Source organism: Myotis myotis, unplaced genomic scaffold, assembly GCF_014108235.1.
Source record: "Myotis myotis isolate mMyoMyo1 unplaced genomic scaffold, mMyoMyo1.p scaffold_m19_p_10, whole genome shotgun sequence".
Classification (NCBI taxonomy): Eukaryota; Metazoa; Chordata; class Mammalia; order Chiroptera; family Vespertilionidae; genus Myotis; species Myotis myotis.
Genome location: NW_023416314.1, coordinates 71,922,634 through 71,949,896, shown reverse-complemented (window position 1 = coordinate 71,949,896; position 27,263 = coordinate 71,922,634). Strand labels below are relative to the sequence as shown.

Sequence of the window (27,263 nt, the reverse complement as noted above, 5' to 3'; positions counted from 1 at the left end):
AGCAGGCCCCAGGCCAGCCAGTGGGCCCCCCCCAATCACCCCGCCGGTCACCCCACAAAGAGAGGATACCGGCAGTGGCGGTGAGGGGGCGGGGCCAGTGAGGCGGCAGTGCCAGGCTGGTCAAGGAAAGTGTCAGTGGACCCTCCTCCCCCATTGCCCTGCTGGTTGCCCCACAGATTGGCCCTGATCACTGGCCAGGCCTAGGGACCCTATCTATGCATGGATTTCGTGCATTGGGCCTCTAGTAGCAAATAATATAAAATATTTTACCACAATAAATTCAACAAGTTACACAAAATTGGAACATATTTTGAAAACAAAATTTGCCAGTTTGTTGGCTTATTAATTACACAAATAATAGATAACTAATACATGTATGAAGTTAAATATACACCTATCCTTTATTTTTTGTTTTAAATGAGTGGTCACTTCTTGGAGCACTAAAGAGTTCCTGACTCAAGGCTGTCCCTGCAAACCTAAAAATGACTCATGGAAAGACCTGATACAGAAGGCTTTACACAGCAAATTTATAGTAACTAGATAAACTGATCATATTTCTCTGGAATCTGAAATGAAGAATAGAGACATAATTGAATAGTATTGAAATAGTATAGAGTACTATGAAAAAAATAAACAAAAACTGAGATGCTATGACAGAGGACATCCAATCTAGGTTTTCCTTAATATTAATGCCATACCTGTCACTTTGGGAATCTTTTTAAATGAAGATTTGGAAATAGTAGGATCAGAGTAGGGCCTAAGATTCTGCATTTATAACAAGGTTCCAAATGAAGTCAGTGTTGCTCATTCAATGACCAAGTTTGATAAACAAGGATGTGGCCCATAAAAGTTGTCAATCTTTAGAACTTTCTTTGACCCTCAGGGCTTTCAAATCCCAGTTCTAATCTACATACAACCGGCCCCTGTTTTTCAGGTTTTCTGCTTATCACAGAAAATCAAATAATAAATTTTATAAAATGGTTTTCTGACACCATGGAAGGTCTAATAACACATTTTTAGAGCAAGTTACCTTGGGTACTACCCCTTGCTAAATATTTTAAAGTGATTTCTCATGGATTTTAATCTTGAAAAATATATGGCAGGTGCAACAAAGTTTTGGAACCTCTGAGCTCTACGTTTAGACTCCTATTTCTGCTTGTATCGCCTGGTATTTCTCTTCAGCTAAGGTGTTTCCCATGTGATAGTCACCATAGCAGTAGTTGGAGAACTAAGCAATTCTAAAGGAATGTCTAGCCAGATATGTGTATCACAAATATTGCACGACACAAAGCTATGCCAAAAAATTATATATATTGTATAATGAAATCCACATTTATCATGATACTAGAGGCCCGATGCATGAAATTTGTGCAAGAGTAGGCCTTTCTTCCCCCAGCTGCCAGCACCAGCTTCCCTCTGGCACCTGGGAACCGGGCTTCCCTCACAGCCCTGGCTTCGTCTGGAAGGTCGTCTGGTCTAATTAGAATATTATGCTTTTATTATTATAGATTCTATCCTTTTATTAGTTAAACCTGACATCCATACCCTTATGGGACTTAGGGGCATGGAGAACCAACACCAACAAACGTGAAGCTCAACCTAGATTTGACCCCAAGAAACTTGCTCTCCTTCTGTGACCCTATGCAGTATACCTAAGAGGACAACAGGATGAGCAAAATGGTTCAGTATAAATTCCACAGATTTTTTTTTTCTACCCCAAGCAAGTAGAAACTCAGCACAGCACAGACTACATAGATGAAACAAATCCCCAAAAGACAGGAGAGTGTAGCATGAGATAGTACTAAATCCATCTTCACCATGCCCCATTATCCAATGATCCAGAGCAGTGGCTCCCAAGCAGTGGAGGTAAGACAGGCAGAATTGTTTCAAGGCTACTGTGAATTCCTGTGAGCGTGAAACACTGCTGCAAAGAGCCTAGAGGTACTGTGTTAATGAATATTACACATAATGTTTTAATTTTTATAAAAATGTAATGAATGCATTATAAAATCATTAAAACTTATTACTGAATTCACAAGAGATTTCCCTGTTCTTTGAGGTTAGTTCAGAAATTATTATATCATTCATCTACTCAATTTGTTCATTTTCTCCAGAGCTTTCTGATCACCGAATAAGAAACATTTGCTTGAAGTTATTCAAAGAGGTAAATATCTATGTTCAACTTTGTAAATATCACCTTTTAGGGTTTAGGTCCAACCAAGACATTGACTGTCTAGGAAAATGAGAAAAGTAAGGATTTCTCTGCACTACTGAGAAATGACACATCATAAAGTGATATGTGTTTCCAAAGGAACATAAAACAGCCACTTAAGCATGGGAGGCACAGGATGGCACTGCATCTGTTTCCCATTGCTCTTTCCTTTATAAGATGTGCCCGTTGCAGCAAACAGAATGGGCAAGGCAAAGGAAGAAGCAGAGGGCGGTTGGCCAGCTACCCTCTCACTTTAAAAAAGAAAGAAGAAACAGGGTCACACAGCAGTCATTGTAAACACATTTGGAAAAGAGTAGGGACCTAAGAGACGTGGCATATTAAGGCATTCCTAAGTTGTTAGCTTCCTGTGGCTGAATCAACAAATTCAATATAGTTGAGTGATTGGAGATAGAAAACTGAAGGGGGAGGAGGGAAGAGATCCTGCATATGTCCGGAGATCTGGAAATCTGAGCCATCTCAGGGGTGAGCTCAAATCAGGGGGAAGAGCGCCATCTATCGAATATCTGCTACTACTTGCTACAAGCTGAACACTTGACTTCCTTTCCAAGTAGTCTGACCTTCCTAATGTTCTACAAGCCTAACCGCTGAAACTGACAGTAAGCATCTTACTTACGTTGTTCTTCATGGACCATATTTATGTGGCTGTTGTGCAAACTTCCTCCTAAGAATGGCACGGAAAACACAGTTGAAAACCCCTCCACAAGGTTTCACACCAACCGACAGTTAGATATCTTTTTAAAGCAAAGCCTACTTGATTTTTTTTTTTTTTATTTTGACGGTGGCACAACATTCCTGTCTACAAAAAAAATGTGGGTATTTTGTCAAGTGCCTGCTCACTTTGTAAGTGGGCTTGGGGTTGAACTTGTAAACCTCCTTGAGACATCACAATTCCCTTGTAGCGTTCACGCATGCTTGCTATCAAGGCAAAGTCGTTTGGGGTTAATTCTCATCACTCAGTTTTGAAAGTAAGAATACCTTGTAGTACTTCAATTCTTTCCATGAGAGGTTTGGAGGGATTTTTTTCACTATAATCAGAAACCTCAGGCAGTATTTTTTACCCTCTCACCTTCTCAGAGGTCGAAACCCTTTACCACAGTAAGGATAGCCATCGTACATAAATTCAACATGGTTTTGGTTGGCATTCCAGCAGTATTTCTCGCTGTTTGTCATAGATTTCTGTTTTTTGGCCCCTGGAATTCAGGTTAGAATGCATTTTTGTATAACAATATTTATTAGAAATACTTAGGGGGGGAAATAAAGCTGCCATTATTATTATTATTATTATTATTATTATTATTGGTATCGTCATTATCATAGGGGCAGTGGTACTAATTATTATGGATAGTCTCTGGTAGTTTTTGAGGAGATCACACATTCTGACGGATGAATGCACTCGGGAGAAATGTAACGATGTGGAAAGCCACAACCAAGCTCTTATCAATTTGTCACTGCTATGCACAGATTTCTGCTGGACAGTCTGGAAGCAGTCACCTAAACAAAAGGATACATCTGACAGATTAAAAGAAACATAATGCTCTTCTCAACCGCCTCCTTTAAAGGAAAGTAAAATTGTTTTGTACTGTTCTGAAAGCATGAAAAGAAACAGTCAGTAGAGTGTTCTTCTGAGAGTTGGGAAATGATCAGGGCTCATTCTTTATGAAAGCACTTGAACACTTGATTCTGAGATTTTTATTCTTCTGAATTTCAAAGCTTGTCGATGACTTACCCTTTGACGGTGATTTGCCCAAATAAAACAGCCACTGAAAATTTAGGAGACTCAAGGAAGAAAATCTTTTTTTTCTCTAAACTTTTAAAATTACCTCAAAAATGTGATATACTTGGCTTATTATTATGATCTCCTTACTACCTACAGAACAAAGGCTAAGATTTTTAGCAAACTGCTTAAGCAACTCCACTAGCACCTGAGTAATATTAACCATCAGTTCATCTGGTTTCTGGTGACTCACCTCTGTGAACCCACAAGTCTGATCAGGATGGTGTTTACCTTATTATGTTCACTCTTATTTCTGTTTCTCTCATACTATCTAAACTGGTATTCTTCCATACTTCTCTAATTGTATCAATCTTTGCTCCATCCATCCATCCATCCATCCATCCATCCATCCATCCATCCATCTATCTGATATGCCCATGAAAGTCTTATCTCATCTTTGAATCTTTTTTTTATTGCCCAGTCAGAGGTAATCATTTCTCTTTGAATATCATATAATTTATTGTTGATTTTCTATTGATTCCTATCTACACACTTTCATTCAATGGTTCAAAGCTAATAATAATAAGTTAACTTCCGTAGGAATATAAATGAAACATCTATGAACTGTGCTTTTGTCCTTGAGGGCAGTATCCTGAGGATAGTAATTGTTTATTATAGTAGAGAACTGGTGCACAAATTCATGCACAGGTGGGGTTCCTTGGCCTGGCCAGCAATCAAGGCCTATTGTGGGGGGGCAGCCAGCAGGGGGGAGGGGCCAGCGGGGGGTTGGGGGGTGGGGAGAGGGGCTGCAGGATGTTGGCTGGCTGGCAGGGGGGAGAGGGGGTGGAGAGAGGGGCTGTGGGAAGTTGGCTGGCTGGTGGGGGTAGGGTGGGGAGGAGCTGCAGGAGGTTGACTGGCAGGGGGGAGAGGGACATGGGAGGTTGGCCGGCCAGCCTCCCGATTGGGGCCTATTGGGGGGGGCCGGCTGGCTGGGGGGAGAGGCCACAGGAGGTTGGCTGTGGGAGTGCACTGACCACCAGGGGCAGCTCCTGTGTTGAGTGTCTGCCCCCTGGTGGTCAGGGCACGTCATAGTGACCAGGCGTTCAGTCATTTGGTTGCTTAGGCTTTTATATATATAGATACTTAATATGGTATGTATCCCAAAACCTTGTGCATATTAAACAGCTAATATTTATTATTTCAAACAAAAAGAACTATTTTCCTTTTTATTTTATAGTCTATGTTGAAATCTGAATGTGTTAAAACTTGGAAAGTAATGTATCCAAATTGCTTTCAAAGTAATATGAAATCCACCAGTTCTTCTCTCATACAGGCCAATCTACTCCTTACCAAGATACCACTTATGGCATGCTATCCTATGACAACAAAACAAAAATAGCAAACCCAAAATATATTATATTTCAAGGTCAGTTGGAGTTTATTCTTCAACTTATGTAACATTCCAAGTTAGTACTCCTGGTCAGCAAGAGTAGAGGGTAGAAGATAATGTGTACAGTTCAGGTCCAAGAGCACAATTAAGGACTTAGTCCGATTGAGGGTCTGACATTTCATTACACGGTTACCTTGGTGGTAGCCTTCATCTTAGCCAGAAAGGGAGAAGAACAACGAGGAGCTCAAGTGGGAAGGTTGTAAGAGCTAGGCCCAAAAGTAGCACATAGTATTTCCATTCATAATTCCTTGTTCAGAACTGAATCCCATGGCTTCACGTAATTGCAAGGGTGGGTGGGAAATATCATCTGCCTGTGTGCTCAGGAAAAAAAGACAACTCATTTAGGAAGAACAGTTAAATGTGCTGTAAGGATTACAGAAATTATCGATTATAATCCATTGGTAATATAATGCTTTTTATTATATTAGAGGCCCAATGCACGAAATTCGTGCACTCGTGCTTCAGTCTCAAGCAGCAAGCTAACCTACCAGTCAGAGTGTCTGCCCCCTGGTGGTCAGTGCATGTCATAGCAACTGGTCAACTGTGTGCCCCCTGATGGTCAGTGCATGCAATAGCGAGCAGTTGAGTGGTCTTAGCATATCATTAGCATATTACACTTTGATTGGCTGAACGGACGACTGGACGACTGGACACTTGGCATATTAGGCTTTTATTATATAGGACTAGAGTGCCATTGCAGGAAGATTCCTGCAAGAATAGGGCTTCCTTGGGCCTATTCCTGTGAGAATAGGGCTCCCTTCTCTGCACCTCGCTCCCTCCCGTCTCCACTGCCTCGCTCCCTCCCTTGTCCGCCATTTTGCTCCCTCCTGTCTCTGCTGCCTTGCTCTCTCCCGTGTCTGCTGCCTCAGCTCCGCTCCCGTCTCTGCAATCTCAGCTCTGTTCCCTTCTCCGCCACTTTGCTCTCTTCTGCAGTGCTTGGCTTCCTTCTACACTGTCTTCAGTCTTCGCTCTGGGCCTCTGTATGCAAATTAATCATCATCTTTGTTGGGTTAATTTGCATATCACTCTGATTGGCTTGTGGGCATAGAGGAGGGATGGTCAATTTGCATGTTTCTCTTTTATTAGTATAGATTCTATATTACTTATACACCATTATTATTACACTAGAGGCCCGGTGCATGAATTTGTGCACAGGTAGAGTCCGGCTTGCCCCAACGGCAGCCAATCAGGCCAGGTCAACTGAGGGGAGGGACTGTGGGTGGTTGGCCAGCCGGCCCTGGCCCCAAACAGGTGAGGGAGCTGATCAGGGGTGGGAATGGCCTGGAGGAGAGCCAGCAGGAGGTTTGGGGGGCCTGATCGGGCCACCACAGTGCGGTCATAGCAACCACGGTTGTTCCAGTCATTCTGGTCGTTCCATCTTTCCAGGCACTTGGCTTTTATATATATCGATGACTCTATTATAGTCTACTTACATATAATTTAAGGACTCATAGGAAGTAAATTAGGGCCAAGCAGGGAAGATGCAGGCGGAGGGAAACAGTGAGGTCTGTTATAACAGAGGTCAACTGAAGCAGTGACTTCAGTGAGAAACAAATGTATCCAAATCAGTCTATGGCAAAAATCCCAATTCTTAAACTATTCTCTGGAGTATAAATTCTGGAATGGGAAGAGAGATGCTGTCTTCTTCAGGAACCTTTATTACTGTTCCAATAAGATCAAGGAAAAGGATAAGGAAAAGAAATTGAGGGCATAAACCTGGTCTGTCCAATGTCTCTGACTACTGAAAATATGAAAAAGCCTTAAGAATTCCAGAAATAAGGGACCAAATAAGGAAAGTGATTTCCTCTACCAACTCTGCTCTTTACAAAATGGTGAAATATTTAGAAATTAAACTCCTTTTCATAATATCCACGTTGGCTGTGCTCCATTTCCCCCCTAGAAATTGGCTGGCCATGCATGCAACATGTAGTTGGATTAATCATGTAGTTACATTATTGCAATACCTGTGGAACAGGTAGAACTAGTTGGAAGACTAACAGAGATTGTTTACCTTTAATTTTCCATGCTAGACATAGAATATGCACACAATAGCTGCCTACTGAGTTAATTTATAATTGCTTTGAAGAAATGGATTTCTTATTCCAAAGAGCAGAAATTGCTAGATTAACCCTGTCTGGAGCTAGATGTACCTTATTTATGATATAGATGCACATTTTACTGTTATAATAGAAAATATTGGCTTCTATGTATAGCAACACAAAACTGCTAGGTGACATTGTCAACTGAATGCACATATAACTTGATTTCCTAAAAGAAACAGCTTTCTGTATTTAGAATTAGATATTAACAGATGTGTATCAGAACTCTGGTGAGACAGTCTTTTTGAATATGTACAATATTTATCTATTGTTGACATTTTATATCTATGTTTCTTGCAAAATTTATTACCAGGGAAAAAAGTAGTCTTTCAACATTAAAAAATTGTAATATTAAGATAAACATCATTGTAGTAGGAAATAAAAAATGAAGAATTACAGTAGAGAAGATTACCTAATAGAGAGTCAGATTATTTGAAGATTTTATACTCTGGGTGCATAAATATTTGAATAGTTCTCTAGTGATGTGAAATATATATTTCATATTATCTATAATACATATATTTTATACCCCATCTTCTCCATCTTACGGTTGTAGTCTCCAAGATAAAGATACTCATCATTATTTATTTCTTTGGTGAACTTAAATCTTATGAAAGATGATCTTCATGAATATCTCTTGTTTCTTAGCATAAAATATAAATATCAGATTTTCCTCCAATTCTCAGGCTTTCTTGTTTGCAAGTTGATTTCCCACCACTTTGAATATATAGAGGTGTTTTCTTTAGATGTTTGAAATATAAAAATTAAAGAAATTTTCAGTGTTATCTATTGGTAAATTCATTCTGTAAGCTTTTTGGTTTATCCTCAGGTGCATCTTATAGGATACTAGTCTAATATGTAATATGGAGACACAACCACAGGTAAGTAAGATCTACATCTAAGGATCATATAACACAAGTAAGGATTGGCCATTCTATCCTGACCACTGACCTTGCAGTGTAGGCATATTAATCCTCATTTTACAAAAGAAGAATACTTTAGCCAACATTCTATGTAAAGATTATTAAGGTTGTGATTTTAAAACCAAGGCTCATCCACTTTTACCAGATCCAAATACTTCCATCAAACTGTTGATGGTCACTAACTACACACCTAACAAGGGGATATGGACTGACAGTCTTTAATCAGAATATATATTTTTGATGTTGCTAATTACCGGGGTTTAAAAAATGATATTTAAGGAATTATTTGAGTAAACCATGTAGCATATTGAACATGTTAGTGAATTTACACAAATATTAACTTACATAATTTGGACTTCTGAGCAACCCACATACTCACAAAAAATTTCTGGAGCCATTGTTTCACTCTTGCAGTGTGGAGTATTCTAGTTGAGAGCTGTATCAATGATTTTCACTTTAAAATATGATATGTTTTAATTTATTTTTCCATATCTGTCTCATAAAACCTTATATCCCACCTTTTCCCATATGCATACAGACTTCTCCCTGTATGTCACAGGTATTCCTTATATCACGGATATATGTTACAGTGAGTACATTTTGCTCTGCCTAGATTTTAATTGACCTAAATTTTAATTCTAGTTTTACCATTTACTAGCCATGTGACCTTGAACACGTTTCTTAATTTTGTAAGCCCAATTTCCCTTTCTGTTTAATATAAATGCTAATTAGTACTCTAGCCAATTTAATAGAAATGTTGTGAGGACCAAGTGGAGTAATTGTGTGAAATTACATTGAAGTTACATTAATGTTATCATCTTGGCCAGGTAGTAAAAAGCTGAGAATTGAAAACCAGATAGAGAGTCTTAGTCTGGCTGGAATGTTCTAACCGAGGGTGTGTGTGACCACAAAGGAGGTTGAATATAGTCTGAGTCTTAATTCAGAGAGTCACTGTCCATAATAGCATTTAAATGTGATAATAAAATTCATTATTCATTTATAAACCTATTGATTAAGAAATTTATGCTTGATAAATTTTTAATTGAGATTGTTTTTAAAAATAACTAAAGATTTAAAAATTTACCAAGGAATAATGTTAATTTCTTAAACTCAAATACTTTCTGGTATAGAGGTTATCTTGAATTCACTTTTAGCTAAAACATATGATAATGAAAATAGTGCCACAAGTTCTCATACAGTTTTCAGAGAATCTGGAAGATGCAGTCAGGCAAACTGGGAAAGATGATGTGAGATGGATTCAGAATGAATAATTTTCCTGTTGTACAAAAACTCATAGGCTTCTTGGAGGCCAATGGAGAGACTAAATTACTTTCTCCATAACCTCTTTTCTTAATAGAAACAAATCAATGTATTTTTAAATCTAGAATGACAAAGATTGAAATGAATAAAAAATTCATAATTTGCTCTGAGTTTAAAAAGACTGTAATAATAATAGTCGTAGAATTAGTGTTGTCTTGCAATGTGCAAGACACTTTGCTAAGTGGGTTTGAATGCATTAGCTCATTTAATCTTCACAAGAATCATATGAATGATATACTATTAATATACTTATTTTATAAAGGATAAAAACAGACTTGGAGAGTTCAAGGCTGTGTAACTGTAACAAACACAGAAAGAACAGCAATCCTGATTTGAAACCAGATATGTCTGAGTCTACAACTTAAACTTGCAAACTCTATGCATTATTTCTTCCTTGAGAAACCAAAATGCTGACTAGGAAATGTATAGTTATACTACATGTCAGTTAATACTTTTATATGATACTAAAACTCAAGGAGCTGCCTTCTTACGAAGTACAATCTTGAGATATGTGGGCCCACAGTACATTATGCCTCTAAGGAAAGTTTTTTGAGCCATATCATAAGATCTTGTGGCTCACTTTCTACACAGAGACTCCATGGACTAATCCCATTCTCATTTTCCTCTTTATCTGAGTCACTGCCAGGAGCCAAATTACCTCCATTATCAAACAACTCAGTCACTTATCCCATATTATTCTATACATCTTGTACTCAGATCCAATTTCCTACCATCTCAAACCCTTCTACTGGGACATTGTGGCCCATCTACTTAGGATAGCAATTTTATTAATATTTCCTGAGAATGTGTATCATTTACTCCCTTTGCTTTATGGAAATGTGGCTGACTCCCCAAAACACTTTTTCTATTGCGCTCTCAATGTGAGGTTTGTGCATTTCTTCAACTCTATACCTCAGAGTTAGAATATTGGGTTTGGTCACTTTCAAAGCATTACATTTCAGAGAAGGCAAAACTTTGGGCACAATCAGAACTATGAGCTCATGGAAGAGTGAGAATTAAATAGGTGAAATATAGTGCATGCTACCATAAAACTATTCTGTGTGGTATTTTAATGGTGAATGCATGACAATAAATCTTAGCCCAAAACCACATGACTAACCAGCACAAGCAGTGAACTTTCACATATGATTATTTAAAAAAATTCATTTAGGAAGTCAGGAAACCTGAGGAAGGAATGCAGATTGATTAATTATATCTTATTGTGAAACAACCTTATTGAATGGTGTGTGTGGGTCGAAGTACTGACTTCAGAAAATGTGTAAGACTAAAGGCAAAAGAAACTAAACATAAGCACAGTGCCCTAGTTGAAAAATTATTTCCCATGAGGAAAGAGATGAACAATTTTGATACTGCTATACATGTATACAGGAACTCAACAATTAAGTAAACAGATGGCACATGTAGGAGTCAGATTTCTCAAGTTATAGTGTTAATTTGCAGATAAACAATTGGAAGAGGCTAGAAGAATCTACGTGATAGTAGACTAGAGTTAGAGACATCAGTGTAAACTCATGTTTAGATTAATATCGATACCAATGGTTAAATACATAAATATGTGTGTGGCTCTTTACTCTATTAGCTGAGAAGTTATCCCTAGCACCATATCTTGATTGATTTACTAGTTTCCAATAAAAGAAACCAGATTTCCTTGGAGAAGCGGTTGATAGTAGCACTGGGCTGGAACTATTCAAAATATGCCTGGAATATGCTGCCATTACAGAAATTAAGAAATTGCTACAAGCAAATAATTTTTTTAAAAACCCACAATCATGGGACTACATCACAGGAACACAGAGACCAATGAAAATAGCTCCTAAAGACAAAGTTGGAACAATTTGAATAACCTAGTAAATAAGTAGTGTTAGATTATAACTCAAAATATAAAATATATATCCATATATAAATACTATATTAATAAATAATTTCACTAGAATCTTGATATGGGACAGATATTCTATGAAGAAAAATTCAAAATAGTTAAGGAGATAACAACATGACCTCTGGGGGAAGGTACAAAAATCCCATAGTATGAGATGTGTATAGTGACTTTCTGACAAAGACTATGATATTGAAAAGGCAGTGTGGAAGGATTAACTTTATAGTGGAGAAAACTGACAAACATGTTGGTCAAGTCATTGGGTCAGCATCAACAGCGAAAAGTATGTTAATAGTATGTAACCTTGATAGAATGAGATGAAAATTGTACTTTAATCTTGTGCCCCCCCCCACACACACAAAGCACATATAAAAAATGAAAAACAAACAAACAAAAAAACCCAGTTTAATTATGAGAAAAACAGACAACTTCCAATAGAAAGGCATCCTGCAAAATAACTCACGAGTGGTACTCAAAACTGTCAAGGTCATCAAAACAAGAAAAGTCTGAGAAACTATCACAGTCAAGAATAGCCTAAAAAATATGACTATTTAAAGTAATGAGGGAATCAGAAACATAAAAAGAACAATAGGTTTAAACTAAGGAAATCTGAATAAAGTATATACTTAAAATAATATTATAACAAACGTACCATACTAATGTTAGATGTTAATAATAAGTACAATTGGTATATGGGAATTCTTGGTACTGTCTTCTAAATTATTTTCTGTGAATTTGTAACTATTCTGAAAATAGTCTACTTTTAAAAACAATCCAGTCCACTATTATTCATGTTTTCCAGGAATTCCTAAGCCCTTTCCTCCTGGCTAGAGCTAATTGGAGAAAAAGGGAGATCAATCAGGTTGTTTCCCAGAAATTTAAAGTCAGGCCTGAGATAAAGTTAGCTAATCCCTTTGTATAAACTCACTTGTATACTAAGGAGTCTGAAGAAAGAATATCCAGCCGTGTGAACCTGAAGAGCAGACCCCCCAAAAAATCTATCGACCCAATCTATACTAATAATAGAGGAATATGCAAATTATCCTGGATGCAGTCATGTCATGACCGCTCAGCAGGCAGCATGCAGAGCAGGAGTGGGTGGGCGGGGACTGGTATCACTAGGAGGGCCGCCCCATAGCCTGGCCTGGGGGCTCATGGAGGGTCGCCATGCGGCCTGGTCTGGGGGCGGCCCCCTATGGAGGTGTGTGGAGGGCTGCCCAGTGCTAATGTGATGCTGCCTGCGTGTGTCCCCGTCCAGGACTGACATGACGTTGTGGGAGGGGGTGGGGCTTGACGGGTGTGCGGTCGGCCAGGACTAGGTCTTGCCCAGTGCGGGTGAGGCCGGCTGGATCTGGGTCTCAAGTGATTTCTCAGAGTGCACAGGTGTGGGGGGACTTGACTCTGGGTCCCACGGTGCACCCCATACTCTGACAGGAGGGAGATTTTCATATACATTTTACTAATTTTCTTTCAGCTCTGACACTTCTATGATAGAGAAGGGGCAAATAGCAATATTAAAATATTTCCTCTATTTAATTCCCTTTGAATGTGCATGCATTTCATGCAGCAGGCCACTAGTAAGAAGAGAATGAGAAATAGTACTAGTGGCTTTTTAATGTTACCATTCCAGTGCCATACTGCAATAATTTGCATTTTTTGCTCTTGAGTTCCATGAGATACCCTTTTATTCTCTCCTTTTTTTAAAAAAACAAACCCAAACTTTCAGGAATTAATTAGCCATTGAGGATACTAGTAGTGTCTGTAAACCCAACAGACAAAAATATCTTCCCTGAAGAACTTCAATCCCAGTGTACTACTATACTACCTTCCAATCATTCTCATCATCACAGCTTTCTCCCTAGTTTCTTTAGTGTAAAAACTTCCCTCTAGCTTCAGAACTTGAAAGACTTTTTTTTTGTCCCTTAGCTTAGGATACTTTAATAACTCTAACCATATTCTGACAATACACTTTCTCCAGATAAAGCACACTCTGAGGCAGAGATTTCTTTGAGTCAATACCTACGGAAGGACAGGAAAGCAGAGAAGGAAACAGTATTGTGTAGAAGGGGGAACTGAGTGGCAATGCAGTCTAACAAAGACCTCAGCTGAGAGGAAGACGCTCTGGCTGGGTCTGTGGCAACCACAACTGCTTGGCCGGGAACCAGAGCCAAACAGTCATGGTCAGAATGTCAGGCAAAGACCGAATTGAAATCTTTCTCTCACGAATGGCACAGACCATCACGAAGTCTCGATGAAAAGGAGCTCAGATGGGTCGAAACCTCCTGAAGAAAAAACCTGATGCCTTAGCTCTCCGATTTCGACAGATCCTAAAGAAGATCGTAGAGACTGAAATGTTGACAGGTGAAGTGATGAGAAAAGCGGCCTTTTCACTTGCTGAGGCCAAGTTCACAGCAGGGGACTTCAGCACCACAGTTATCCAAAATGTGAATAAAGCCCAAGTGAAGGTCCGAGCAAAGAAAGATAATGTAGCAGGTGTTACCTTGCCAGTATTTGAACAATACAATGAAGGAACTGACAGTTATGAACAGACTGGTGTATTTTTCATCTCATGGTTGTTTTCTTTCTCTTCTCCGTAAAAATACAAAAGTAAAGACCATCTCTTCCTCTCTTCCAGAATTTATCTGTGGGTATCCAACTTTACCAAGATTTGGGACAACAGTAACTGTTGCAGAAAAGTTAATAATAACAGTACTGGGTACACTGTTCAAGTCCCAAGTAGAAAAGTAGAAGTGTATTGGCATCTGGTCTTCATTCATTGTCCTGCCTAACTGTTCAGCACCAAGGTTAGAGAAAGACAGCTTTCCACCTCCCTTCCCTTGCCCTCAACCTGGCCTTTTCTAGCCTGAACTGTAAAATATCAACAATTTTTAAAAGAAAGGACAATTTTTTATATTTGACATTTTTCCAGATGATGAAATCTTTTTTCTCCCCTTAAATTAGAGATTAACATATGCTTCCAGAAACCCCTGGGCTTCTACCTTTTATATTAAGCATTTTATATGCTTCAGCAATAAATTTCTAATGGCCGTGTTCTTCCTATCAATTAAGATTTATCCCTTAGAAGGATAAAATACAAGTGTGTCTCTTTTAAATCAGGCTGCCTTCACTAAAGAGGGCTGCATATTTCTAGATTTTCCAAGGACTCATGAAGGTGGCTCCAACTCTACACTTTAAGTCCTATACAGTTCCTCATGAACACAACCCTATTATGATTAATACAAATGTAAGAGAGAGGCACATCTGCACCTGTCAGGAAATTTAGTAGTGTGTCTAGATAAAGAAATGTCTAAATTCTTAACACTCAAACTGGCTGCATAATGCCATCATAAATCCCCAAGGAGCATTATAGAATCATTCCCGTTAATAATTACGAGTGGTCACTGGGCTGTAAATCTTCAAGCAGAAGTTATATTCCTATGCAAGACAGATAATGGACCTCTAAGACTCTTTGTATAGATCTCAGTCTTAAAGAATAGACTAAGATACAATCTAAAGCTCTGTCCACCCTTAATGTTTCCCAAGGAAAGTCCCATTTCTAGCTACCATATCAAAGCAAAGTTTAGTGAAATAAAACCGTGCAAGCCATCAAGGTATCCTTATTTTTAAACTCCAAATAGTCTACAAAAATCTCTACTACCCTTCACCCTAAACTGGGCCCATCTCATTGAATGCGGTCCTATTCTTACAAATAAGAAATCACCATTGAGCTTTATGCTAGGTCCCTGGAACTATAGTAAGTCTGCAATTTAAATATATGTGTGTGTATGTATGTTTGTATGTACATATATGTAGTTCTCTCATTCATAGATGTTTGTGAGTGATCACACACAAGTTGAGGGGAATTATATTATTCTACTCTTTAGAGATATTTCTAAAGTCAAGGTCTCAGTTTCCTTGATTCTCATGCTATGACTCAACCTGCTTCCATTTTTCTCCTTGAAAATTGCAACTAAAAACCTGCTTTCTCCAAATAGCCTATGAAGTATAATTTAGTTTTAGCAGGAAGTTCAGAATATACCAGTACTAGGTACAGAACATGGAGTCTGGTGGTTTTCAAACACTGTATTTCATTAATTCTAATTTTTCGCCTACATTTTAACCTTTCAGGAGTCAGAATGAAATTACTTAATTCATTTTTTGTGCTGTCTCTGAAATAATCACTAACATGTTTTGGTTCTAGCTTTTATTTTTACTTTTTTAATTTCAAAGCTTTTACTGATAATCACTTGGGAGGAAATTAATGATTTTAAAAGATAATTTTTAAAAGCTAAAAATTCTTTTAAATCCTATATTCACAATTTTGTCTCTTAGATGCCCTTGATACTTAATAGTTATCTAGTTTCTATTTTTTTGATCCAGAGTATGAAGTTTTAAAAAATATTCCTTTATAAGAGTAACCACCTCCACTCAAATATGCTAGGTTTATCAATAGGTGATACACTTAAGGCAGTATTTTTCATTTCTGAAATCCTCACACAGGGTGACACTGAATTTATACAGCTCCTGCCCAAGTAGATTCTCTACCTTTATAATTGCCCTCTTTCATTTTTAAATTTGTAGCAATTATGTTTGACCAGATTTCCTTCTTTACTATTTTAGAATTTCTGCAGTGTTTACTTTTTTAGTTTTTTTTCCTTTCTATTGAATGTATTGGGGGTACAAATGGTTAACAAAATTATACAGGTTTCAGGTGCACAGTTCTAGCACACATTATCTGTATATTGTACTGTGTGTTTGCCTCCCCAAATCAAGAATTTGTCCATCGACATTTACTCCCCCCATACCCACCTCCAACTCCGCACACCTCCTCAGCCCTGCAATCACTACACTGTGTCTCTCTTGATGTTTTTTTCTGACATTTTATAGGATTAAAATGATCACTGAAAGCATTGTTTCATGTACTTTTAAACTAGGATCCTAGCTTTTCAACAACCTCTCTGGTTCTTCCGTCCCATGAATCTTGACATTAAAATCCTCTTTCTAAAGTAACCTGAGAATTTCGTGCTCGCTTCGGCAGCACATATACTAAAGTAACCTGAGAATTTTAATTTTTTTGCAACCTGAAGGAACCTTACTAACATGCATAGCCTCCTCAGCCTGTTCCTCTATTGTAGGATTCTCAGGCTTAAGTGTTTAATTCTAATGCTAAGTGAAATCTTTCCATCATTAAATTTAACACTTACTTTTGCCAATTCATGTAGAGTGGAAAATGTGTACTGGGTCCTTCTTCACACAATTCTTCATGTAAGCTAATAGAATAATTAATGCTTTTTGGCCCAGGGCTCAATCAGATATTATTTTAGTTTTGTTAAACTCATTTCCCAACCTTTTAGATAGGTTATCTCCTTATATAAAAACCCTGGGTGGTGTTCATCACCACCAGAACCACACCAAGTGGAAGGAAGTCAGTCCTGAAGGGGTTGTCTTGGCAATGGCTGCACCCTCCCACGAGCTGTTTCCTGGAGCTGTTTCCTGTGAGGGTGGGGTTTAAGGCAGGAGCCTGCCCTAGGAACGTGGAGGCATATCTTTATAAAGTGTGCTGTGCCAGCACAGCCAAGGGTGAACCTGAGTGGGGGTGGCTGAAAGGCTTAGAAAAGACAGACAAGAGAATGAAAGCTGGGTCTTGGTGGGACGCTGCTTCCCTGAGAGACAGCAACCATGCCCACAGCCATGCCTTTATTTTATAGCAGATGCTATGAGGCAAAGTAAGGGCGTGACCAAGATGTTTACAATATTCTCCTGGGTTTTAATCCTACTCAACTACATGCACCTGAACTCTATCAAGCCTACATCACTCAGGCATGTGGGGCCATGTATTCATACCATAGGTTCAAGCTTACAACTACAGCTGTTGGCTATAATTGTGCTGGGAGGGCCCTGCCCTCCAAGCTGGGACTTGCACGTGGCAATGAGAGGACTGTGCCCTGTCATCAGTCCAAGGCTTGAACCTGTCCAAAACACTGTAGTGGCTCCCCACAATAAAGTTTTAATTCTGTTTCTTTATTACTAATGTTGTGGCCCACCCCATAACAAAGAAACAATTTCCAGAGGATGAGGCCAAGGAATCAGGATTTTAAAAAGATTCCCAGGTGATTCTAATGTGCAGCCAAGGTTGAGAACCACTGCTATAGATAATATTAAAAAATATATATAAACGTGCAATTCTTTGTCCAAAAAATGAGCATGTTCAAAAATTAAATGAAGAAAATTTGGATATACTCGATGGAGATTTTCACACATATTTGAGTGATGATTCCATTGATTCCACAGATGATGCTGAAAAGGAAAATTTTCCCATCTAACTTCTTAATAGTATTACTTCTTTGGAATGTCGTGTCATAAATTAAAATTAAAAGTGGGTGCAATCATCATGCTATTGAGAAATCTCAATAGTAAATGGGTTCTCTGTAATGGTACCAGATTTATTCTCAAAAGATTACGACCTACATTATCGAAGCTGAAGTATTAACAGTATCTACAGAGGGAGAGGCTGTTCTGATTCCAAGAATTAATTTGTCCCCATCTGACACTGGCCTCCCATTTAAATTGATTTGACGACTGTTTCCCGTGATGCCAGCATTTGTGATGACTATTAATAAGTCACAAGGACAGACTCTAGACAAAGTAGGCATATTCCTATCTGAACCCGTTTTTGCACATGGTCAGTTATATGTTGCTTTCTCTCGAGTTTGAAGAGCATGGGATGTTACAGTTAAAGTTCTAAGTACTTCATCACAAGGGAAATTAGTCAAGCACTCTGAAAGTGTTTTCACTCTTAATGTGGTGTACAGGGAGATATAAGAATAAGTTTAATCACTTTATCAGTCATTGATTGCATCACTGTTGTTTTTATATCATGTTTTTGTTGTATTCATATCATGTTTTTGTTGTTTTTATATCATGTTTTTGTCATTTTTATATCATGCCTCTGTTGTTGTTATAGCTATCCTTTTGTTACTGTTTATTTATTAATAAATTTATATATTATTTCCATATACATTTTACTAATTTCCTTTCATCTCTCACACTTCTATTATAGAGAAAGGGAAAATAGCAATATTAAAATATCTCTGCTAATTAATTCCCTTTTTAAATATATTTTATTGATTTTTTACAGAGAGGAAGGGAGAGGGATAGAGAGTTAGAAACATCAATGAGAGAGAAACATCGATCAGCTGCCTCCTGCACACTCCTCACTGGAGATGTGCCCGCAACCAATGTACATGCCCTTGGCTGGAATCAAACCTGGGACCTTTGAGTCCGCAGGCCGATGCTCTATCCACTGAGCCAACCCGGTTAGGGCAATTAATTCCCTTTTAATGTGCACAAATTTCATGCACCGGGCTACTGAGTATTACCTCTAAACTACCTTTAATTTCTCCCTATCACTCTCAGCTTGATTCTTTTTTTTTTTTTTTATTCTAGATCCTAAAACATAGAAGGAAACTTAAGTTTAAGCATTACCACTGGTAAAGAAAAAAAATTCTCTGTAGATACCAACCTTATAACCCACACCCAGTCTGAAATTATTTATATAAAAGTCCTTAGGAAGTCATTTGTGTAATGCAGTGGTTCTCAACCTGTGGGTCATGACCCCTTTGGTGGTTGAATGACCCTTTCACAGGGGTCGCCTAAGACCATCTTGCATATCAGACATTTACATTACAATTCATAACAGTAGCAACATTACAGTTATGAAGTAGCAATGGAAATAATTTTATGGTTGGGTCACAACATGAGGAACTGTATTTAAAGGGCCAGAAGGCTGAGAACCACTGTAATGGATCAATAAGTGTGTGAGAGCTGCTCCCACTAAAACTGAATACGGTGAATCTACCACTCATTGGAAAAAAAAAAACCTTAAAAATTAAGGCATATTTTATGAATAATCAAAACATATAAATAACAATACATGCCACTTAGTAACAATAAAAGCTAACTACTTATCTAGTATATTTTCCAGTATTTCAGTTCTCTTTCTGGTTTAAATGACCAATTTAAATTCTGTAGGTGGTTGGAATAGTCTTTCACTTATTTTCCTAATCCTATTGCATGCTTTATCACATATTTTGATGGAGTACATGTATGTGTGAGAAAGTATGTGTGAGAATGTGTGTATGTGTGCATTTGTGTGAGTTCAAGAGAGACCATTTTAGCCATAAACACTTTTCACTCATTAAGTGCCCTATAATTATATCAAAATGCTTTTGTTACAAGCATATTTTTGATACTCAAAGTGGGTTTCTTGGGCCAGTAGCATTGGCTTCAAGTGGAAATTGTTAGAAATATAGGATTTTGGTGTCTGAACACAATGTACTGCATAAGAGTCTCCATTTTTACATGATCCTAAGGTTATTTCTGTGCACATTACATTTTTAGTAGTACTGCTCTAGAACATGTTGCTTCCGCTGTATCTTGGGTTATTATCACTGTTACAAATCTTCCTCTTTCTCTTTCATCATATGGCATTTTTAACAGCATCATACTATCTTGTACTGTCTGGGTTTTCTTTAAACAGTGATATCTATGGTAGCAATCCCAGTATTCCTGCTTAATCTTGTTTCCATTATCACTGTCACAAATAGCACTTCTCTTGGGCACCTTCCCTTACCAAGTGGAGTTTCAGGTTTCAAAGACCCTTTATTAATATTAGCAGGTATTGAGGTCATTCATCCTGATCCTATTGATTAAGATCAAACTCATATAATCCTGTGTGTCTTAGAACAGGCTGTTTATCTACAGGTACCTAGCCTTTTTAGTTAATTCCTCTAAATGATTATTCCTCTTTGACAAGAAATAAATTAGTATTCTTTCTATCTGGTTTACTATTTCTATTTTTAATGTTTTAGTTCCCATTTCTCCTCCTTTTAAGCTAAACAGTCTTTTAAAAAATATATATATTTATTGATTTCAGAGAGGGAGAGAGAGATAGATACATCAATGATGAGAGAATCATTGATTAGCTGCCTCCTGCACACCGCCTACTGGGAACTCAGGCAGGTGCCCTGGACGGGGATGGAACCCAGGACCCTTCAGTCTGAATGCCGACACTCTATCTACTGAGCCAAACTAGCCAGGGCTAAGCTAAACAGTCTTTGGCAAATTACAGAACTTCTCTTTGTGCTATGCCTTCATATTTGGCCTGGCCATACATTTTTTTGTGAGGGGGCAATGAACTCTGCCAAGCACCCAGAAAAGCACTTCCCACAGAGCTGGCTCTCAAATATGCCAGTGCCCTCTCCCTCTTCCCAGGTAGAGGTGGAACAGGAAACAGCATGTCTGTTTCTCACACTCTCGGCTCATCCTGAACTGCTGCCTCCTTGGAGACAAGCCCCTGTAGCTCAGCTTCCTCCTGGCTGCCACGTCCAGGTTCTGTAAGCTTTTTAGGACCCGAGGACCTTTAATCACGGAGGTGGTCCCTGGCTTTCCTGAGTTCTGAAAGGTGGCACTTATGTAGGCTTAAATTTTGTTTTTCTTCCAAGACTTCATAAAAATAAGGGGATATGACCAAGATCTGCCTAAGAGTGTCATGAGAAAATGACACATTTTTACATTTCCTTTTCTAATATGTGCCATCAGTTCCTATTTGACTCTTTTGTGCAGAAAATTGCTTTTCTGAGGCAAGGGTGTTTGTTCTTTAACTTACTGATCAAAGAACAATCGATGCTGAGAAAGATTGGGATGATGGTGAGTTCAGGCATCTATTTTATCACTAATATATTTTAATTATGCCTTAGATACTATACATACAGAGATGATAAGTCAAATAGCACTCTTCTCCTCATGGAGCTTAATTCATGTGAGGAAAAAAAATAATTAACAAATTAAAAGACAAAAGCTATCACTTTAGGGAGTGATGAATGTTATAAGAAAAATAAGATAAGGTAATGTAATGAATTTTATGCGAAAATTGCCCCAATTCTCTAGCTCTTCCCATATCAGTGTTCTCTGTGATGTGGCTTTGTAGTTCCTCCCAGCAGTAATTATGGTCTATTTGTCCACCTTTTGACTCTGGATTGTCTTTGTGACTTGTTCTGGCAGGAAATATGACAGAAATGACCAGTGTCAGTTCTGTTGATGGGCCTCAAAAGCTCTCTAGTGCTTTCAATAGCTCTTTTGGAACAAACCTTAACTTACCTGCTGGATAATGACAGACATGTGGCCCAGACACCAGCATTAACCATCAGCCAGCCAACCACCGGATATGTGAGGGAAGTCCCTCTAGACTCGACAGTCCCCCAGCCAACACACCAGCTGATGCAGGAAAGAACCTTGCCAAGATCATCTGAGCCTGCCTGGCCTAGACCCTCAAACCCACAGAATTGTCCAGACACCTGTGGGAAATAATGGATAATTTCTGGTTTAATCTTCTGAATTTTAGGGTGGTCTGTTAGGCATCGACTGAAAACAGATAGAGATGATATACTAGAAATAGCTGGGAGAGAGTATGACAGGGAAAGAAATGACAGGAAGATGTCCACCATGGAGACATTTGAGAGGGGTCCAGACATTGTACAGCAAGGACCACGGCACTAAGGAGGTATTAGAGAAAGTATGTTCAAGAACAGGGGAGGCCAGTGGGCTTCAGAAGCACAATCAAGGAGGAGCTCAATAAAAGATGTCACTGTTAAGATAAGCAGATATCTACTCACATGAGTTACTTAGGCTTTTTCTGAGGAGTTTGACTAGTCCAGGTATAAGGAACATAAATTAAAGAGGACACATATATTTAAGACAAATCATTTTCTTGGAGTTAATGGCAGCTACTTGTGAGTCTGACTTAGCGATTGTGAATCTATCAATAAGATGGAGAACATATTCCTTTGCAGTGTTACAGAGACATAAAACTTCAAGAGCACATTTAATTCCAGAGATAAAAATCTCTATGGAGTTATAATTTGTTTAGATTAAAAAGACAGCAATTTGCAGAGGCATGCTGTGCACGGCTCCCTTTCCCTGACTTAAAGTTTGGCATCATTAACATGATCTGGGTGATGTGATTATGGCTGATGATGCAGTTGTTGTGAGTCATGTCAGGCAGTCCCTGCTGAGAGCTGCACAGTCTTATTTCGAGAGGTTGCCTCACTAAACTCAGCTACCTACATATTAATCCTCAGCAATTAGAAAAGAATAATTAATGCTCTCCAAATTTGTCATATGACCTGCAATCATACATCTTGCATGGCTGAAAGGCCGTATTTAACCAATGTATATCTACAGGAAATCTCCGTGCAGGATCACAGCTGGGAAGTCTGACTGAAATATCAATGTGGGGAGACTCCAAAGCAGTGTGACTGCTTTATGGCAATGGATCGTGTTGTCTTAGAGTCACAGGAATACTCAGAGATGGAGTGAATGGATAACTATGAAAATTACAATCCCACCTTCTAAGTTTCACTTCTACAGCCTGAGGGAAGCTTTCTGGTCACGAATTCAACAAATACTCAACCGGTCTCTACTAGGGGGCAGGCATCAGAGGAAAGAAAAACAGAAGTTTCGTCTCGTCAGAATCTAGTTGGGGAGAAGCATGTAAACAGGTCATTTTTTAAAAATATGCTAATAACATTCATATAGATGCAGGTTGCTACCAGTCTAGGGAAAAATCATTTTTATTCAATTTTCTCCATCTTTAATGTATAACAGAATACAGGTATATTTTAAATTTATATTACCATATATTAGTTCTGAATTCTTTTAGTATAATAGGAATATTAGATGTACTTCTTAAGTTTGGCAAGAGACTATCATCCTTGCTGCCAGTTTTTAAAAGAATATTTAATCTTTAATCAGTCGTTTTTCAGATCCTTGACAGAAATTAATCTTCAATTATGCAGTCCTCAGTTCTTATCAAATGCCCAGCTGAGAAAAATGACAATGAGGTAAGATAGTTTAAGGGACATGAAATATATGCCCTAATATAAATGGCCAACATCCTTTGACTTATTATCTAGTTGGCTTCTACAGGACATTATTATTCATTATTACGATGCCTTTGAATAATAATCATCATTTCTCTTTGGAAAAGTATGGAGCTCATGAATATTTCAATGATTTAATTATTAAGCATTAGCAAATAAGTTGTCAACAGCTTAGGAATGAAATACTTTAAAAAATGTAGTTACTCATTTGCTAAAGCTAACCTTTTTTTCATAGATTTCAAAATGAATGTCGTTAAGTGACTAACTAGAAGAACCCTTCTAGTAAAACTGGTTTCAGTAAAAATACAGAAATTTCCCACTTGCCTTGAATACTATTATATTCAAAGCCACATGATGACTAGAAACACTATTACTTTTGCATTGAGGCACTGGTTTCATGTAGTGTGAATGCATTTGACTTGGTGCCGGTGTCTTCAAGCAGTGGGTCTGAATGTGTAGCTTCAGGTCAACAGCATAAGTCACCAAGGAGTGTTAGGTCTATTTTTGGCCTCCATCTGATTGATACTGATGAATCAGTATACTTGATTGAATCTGATATGTTGTGATGGATCCCAGCATTAGGTGTTTCACAGACCCATCCTGTGATTTTGATGCACACTGATATTTGAGAACCCTCTGCTGATTCAGCGGAAGAGCATCAATGCATGTGGGCATCTTAGGAGATTATAGAGATGAACAACAGACAGAAAACAGTGAGAGGTGTAATCCATCTTAATTTCAGGAAAGCTTTCCATATTTTTCTGAATTACAATCTAAAAGTAAGATCATCACTCAATAGAATATAGATGAATAAATATTTGCCTTCAAGGACAGTTAGGATCTACCCCAATTACTTACCCCCAGTTTTCCTTTCTCAGAATATGTACGCTACTTAATATGCCCCCCACTCTATGCTTAACCCTGTACTAGGCTAAATTCTAGAATTGGCTTGTGTCCTAGATATAAAAGTCAATCTAAGAATTTTACTACCAGAGAAAGTACCTTATTCTACTTCTCTCTCGACTTTGCTCCATGTTTCAAAACATTTTCCCGAGAAATTCTTATACCTCATTCTTTAAAAAAAAAAAAATATATATATATATATATATATATATATATATATATATATATATATATATATATATATTGATTTCAGAGAGGAAGGGAGAGGGAGAGAGAGAGATAGAAACCTCAAAGAGAGTGAATCATTGATTGGCTGCCTCCTGCATGTCCCACACTGGGAATCTAGCCCACATCCCAGGCATGTGCCTTGACCAGGAATCGAACTGTGATCTCTTGGTTCATAGGTCGATGCTCAACCACTGAGTCATTCCAGCTGGGCTATACCTCATTCTTGATGATGTGCCTGGAAAGAGACTGGCTATCTCCACATTCCTGTGCTTACCTTTAATGTACTTCCTTGACGTAATTTATTTACATCCACATAGCAGCCATTTCTGAAATGCTCATTTTTATTAAATATTCAGGATAATTTTTAAATCTTAATATCTACAACCTTAATTATGTCTGCAAATTTCCTTTTCATGTAGCATAGCAAATTCGTAGGCTTAATGTCAAGAGGCAAAGTGCAAGGGGGTCAAAATACTGCCTACTACATACCCATTGAATGCCAAGTGCCATCTAGAGTAGAGAATTGGGCATGGTGCTATGTGAGCCTGGATGAGCCTGAGAGAGAGGAAGGCTATGTCTAAAAGGGAGATGGAAGCTGGCTCCAACAATGGGAAAACAGCCACTGACGCATTATGAAGACAATTTATGTTTTCAATGGAAAGCCAGCAAGGAGCCATCTTTTATAAGATGTCATAGACACAGTCCTAGAAACTGCTATACGCTCCAAATTTAAGGGGCAAGATATCTTGACATCTCTGGGATGACATGGAAAGCCAGCAAATAATATAAATAAATTCATAAAAGGACCATCCCTCTACCTGCCTTATAATTTTCCTATTTTTTTATCTTACCAACTCCACATATTAAAGCTTCTCAAACAGAAATTGGAGTGGGAGAGTGAGGAATATGCTATTTAGTTTGCAAAAAGTCTCTGAAGAAAGAAATCATGCCACATCCTTATTAACTTCCTTAGTAGCTTTTGCAATACAATAATTGCCCTTATCTATAATTTTTTCACCTCCTGGTAGAATTTAATCCTCCATTGGGTTTTGGGTCATTCTATGATTAATATAACTGAAGCCAAATGAAGTTCAGGATAACTAGATAAGTCAAACAAAGTTATATTTTATTCTTTAACCAGATCCACTGAAAACAAGAGTACATGCATGTTTTATTTTTGGACACACGGCCATTACTATGATTTGAGTACAGACATGTGAAAAGAAGACACCTACACCCTTTAGTTTGTAGGCGTATGGGGAGATGTGATGCACACTATTCCTAAAGAATAGAATCTGGGAGGGGGAAAAATGGCGGCGGTATAAACTGACATGTCCTGTGCCTTGTCCTGGAGCAGATAAGGGTGAGCAGCTGAAACGGGTAACATGCAGCCCGAATAGGCAGAGGATTTTCAGCTGAGAGACTGTCTGCAGCTAGGAAAGATCGAGAACCCCCAGGAAAAAAAGGACGGTTGGAGACTGTGGCTGAAGCCTCTCGTGGTGCGCCAGCTAAGCAGCGGAGACTGCGCCATCTTGGGTGCTTGTTGCCGGCATCCAGAGACCAGCTACTAACCTGGAAACAAGGGATTTCAAGCAGCGTCACTGCCTGAACTCAGACAAGCACTGCTTCTTCTCACGGAAAGGTTGGACATCCCCTAAAGGTGCGGTTTGAAGTTCGGGTTGGAGGGAGGACCGAGCTCGCGCGCGCGCGCGCAGGGCGGAATCTGCGCCCCACAGAGTCCGCAGCCGTTGGGACCAGCGTGACCCGCGAGTGGGGAAGGGGCCCCACAGGGCTGCTGGCAGAAGGGAACGCGAAAAATGAGCCCATAGCTGGACTGGATGTAAGGGAGCAGCCTTGGACTTTGCCAATCTGCTGGCTGCTTGGTGCCAGGGGCGAGTGAGCGCGCGGAACTGCGCGCGGAGACTGTGCGCAGACCTGGAAGGTGGAGGCTTGCGAATTCGCACAACTATCAGGCTCTAGTTACAGTTCCCCTTAGATCCGTGCATTTGATTATTAAACCCAGTGCATGGGATTCCCCAGTTGGGGTCATTCACAGAGCCTGTAGGGGAAAGTTCTTTTTGGGGAGCCTGGGAAACAGCGGGCAGTGGCAAGGAACCAGCTCTGGGCAGTGGTCTTTTCTGAATCAGTTCCCAATACCATAGAGGAAAACAAAACAAAACAAAACAAAACAAAAAAAAACCCTACTGATAGAGAGGACTTATAGCCTCGGAGGTCAATCCAGACACACTGCCACCCAGAGGCAGAGCCACGAACTGTCTCTTCTGCGATCACAAATAAAGGCAGTCTGGTAAACAAATACAAGCTGCCTTAAAATCAGGTCTGTGGTTTACTGCACGGAGGGACAGTGTATCGCAGGGAAGTTCAACACTCCCCTGAATGCCTGGCAGGACTGAGGCGTGCCAAAAAGAAGAGTGGAAGATCTGAAGCACCTTCACTTCCGAATATTTTTATATATATATATATATATATATTTTTAATTCTTTTTTCACCATTTCATTAAGAACCTATTTTATTTTATTTTTTTTTATTTTTTATT

The 27,263-nt window shown here is 38.7% G+C and overlaps 1 pseudogene; it reads left to right on the top strand.

Annotated features, from left to right (window-relative positions):
* Positions 1–13,822: 13,822 nt before the first annotated feature.
* On the top strand, positions 13,823–22,193 carry LOC118665503 (annotated as a pseudogene).
* Positions 22,194–27,263: the final 5,070 nt, after the last annotated feature.